Below are 2,402 nucleotides of genomic sequence, written 5' to 3'. Positions count from 1 at the left end.
ATATATATATATATATATATATATATAGTGCGAGAGTAAAAGAAAGAGAGAGAAATACAGCAAGCGAATACAAACAAGAAACAGACGGATAAATCGGTATGTACGGGAAAGGAGAGATGTACGAGTGAACGTTGAGAGAGAGGTGGGGGAGAGAGATATTTAAAAGGTAGATGTTGTTTCTAACTCAATGGAAAGAGATTGAAGACTGCGTAATCGATTAATCAATTACCGTCTCACTTGATAATAGTGTGTAGCTGATTAAATAAATATTATTTGCCTGAAACTTGCAGGGTGCTTAGTTTCGAGTTGTTTGTTTGTTTCAGACTACTTTCACCTAAAAATCAATAAATAAATACGGAGACGTATGTATACTTTGCCTAAAGATCTGCAATGTATATATCTAAAGACTATTTGTTTACCATGAAATGAAAAGCTATTTGAGGTGCACTAGCATAGCTAGGGAAAGGGCGGTAGGGGCGGTCCGCCCCGGGTGGCACTTTTGGGTGCGCTGTAGGCAATATGTATTTTTTGTGGGGTCCAGGGGCGGCAAACGGAATGTCCACCCTGGGCAGCACACACTCTAAGCTACGGTAGTGTTAAGGAGAAAACAGGGAGTTATTTTCATTCGCAAAATATGCATTTTTTCAAGACAGTAAAATATCTGAAAATCGGCTATAATAATGTAGCCTTCCAATCTCATTACTTTGAAGGTATGATGTTGTGGAGAAAGAATTTATAGGTTTAAAAATCGAAAAAAAACTGTATATTTTTAGCCAATAGCGTTTAGCGGGGCAGTGTCAACTTTAAGGTTGTATCCTGTGAAATTTAGAGTTTAGCGTCTGACCTGTTCATTGTAGGCTTCTAAATAAACAGAAATACCTAATAAAATCAACATGTATCATCTTACTGTTTCTTTTGTCTCTTCATTGATTGTATAGTTTCTTTTTTTTTTTTTGTTATATTAATATAAAGTCTGCATGTGTTTACTTTATGCGTATTTCAGTATTATGTATACTTGTCATGTACATCATTAATATAAAGTGCATGTGGATGTATGTATTCATATATAAAAGTTTATATGTACATTTATGCAATCATGTGTGTGCGTGAGTGTGTGCGTGAGTGTGTGTGTGTGTGTGTGTGTGTGTGTGTGTATGTGTGTGTATGCGTGTGTGTGTGTATGTGAAGGGGGCGTCTTTCTAGAAAACTCCAAAGTTGAGTAACGTTTCCATGCTTGGATTTGTAAACTATGATAAGAATAACACTGGTCAACAAAGAATTTGTCCAAAAAAAGAGAATGCCTGTATCTTAAATGTTTTTGCATGCAGAATTCAAAAGTAATGTCAAATTATCTGTATCACCCACAGTTTCTCTGTTCCACGATATCCCTCTCAGTTCTTGTTACGTAGGCTAAATTTCAGTTAAGCTTATGTGAAGCTAACGGCTTAAGAAATACTCCTAATTAAAATTTTTATGAACAGAATTAACCTAGTTAAATCATAAATCTAGCTATCTTAGTCAATGAATCCCAAAAATATATGAAATAAAAAATATATAAAAATACTAATACACAGAAAAAAGCACAGAAAACTACTAACACACAGAGGTACAGAAAAATATGTAATATACTAACACAGAAAAATTAAAACAAAACACGCAAGTGAAAAGAATCTCGATGTGTGAAGAATTAAGTGTGAAAACTCAACATAGACAACAGCAGCAGAGACAACAGTCAACTACAACACAGCTTGTGGTTGTCATGGTAACAAGCTGTTAACGCTACGCTGTCTGCTGATTGGCTAAAATTACCCAAATTTCCCAACTTTAATACCAAATAACACCAGATTCTTTAATTGACGAGATAAAGTAATTGGCTGATCGTAATCAAAATTCAGAGTTGCATCGATACACCGAAATTGAAAGCAATCTGAGCAAAATTAAGGGGGCTCATTTTGCGAATGGAAAAGTCTAAATCCGAAACAGTTACATTCATCAGTCCGTGGAATTCCGATAGATGTAAACACATCCAAACACGGTCAACAATTTTACCTCAAAAAATTTAGTTTCCGATGATATTCAGTGTCCAAGTGAAATAAAAATTGCAATACATACGTGTGATCCTGTATGTTGAAGAAAACGAAATATGTTACCATGAAATTTGATAAATTCTCCAGAATTTAACTGTAATAATATAGCCCGGTTTACAAGGAGGTTACGGTGCGGGTTCGATCAATATTAGATTTATAATAAGTACTAAGTCGTCAGAGTCGACTTGGAATCGGTTAGAAGGAAATTATTTTCAGTTTCTTCGAGATATTCTTCGAGTTCTTCAGGATATTCAGGATGAAAGAAATGTTCGTCTCAGCAGCAGGTCGCCATATATATATATATATATATATATA

The 2,402-nt window shown here is 34.8% G+C and overlaps 1 protein-coding gene across 1 annotated transcript in view; it reads left to right on the top strand.

The window, feature by feature from the left end:
• Positions 1 to 2,402, top strand: part of LOC106871869 (monocarboxylate transporter 4) — a 15,891-nt gene that overhangs the window by 7,467 nt on the left and 6,022 nt on the right. The gene's annotated exons all lie outside the window — the stretch shown is intronic.

Source organism: Octopus bimaculoides, chromosome 10, assembly GCF_001194135.2.
Source record: "Octopus bimaculoides isolate UCB-OBI-ISO-001 chromosome 10, ASM119413v2, whole genome shotgun sequence".
Classification (NCBI taxonomy): domain Eukaryota; kingdom Metazoa; phylum Mollusca; class Cephalopoda; order Octopoda; family Octopodidae; genus Octopus; species Octopus bimaculoides.
The sequence above is the reverse complement of the archived record's forward strand: the minus strand, read 5'-3'. Positions and strand labels throughout refer to the sequence as shown.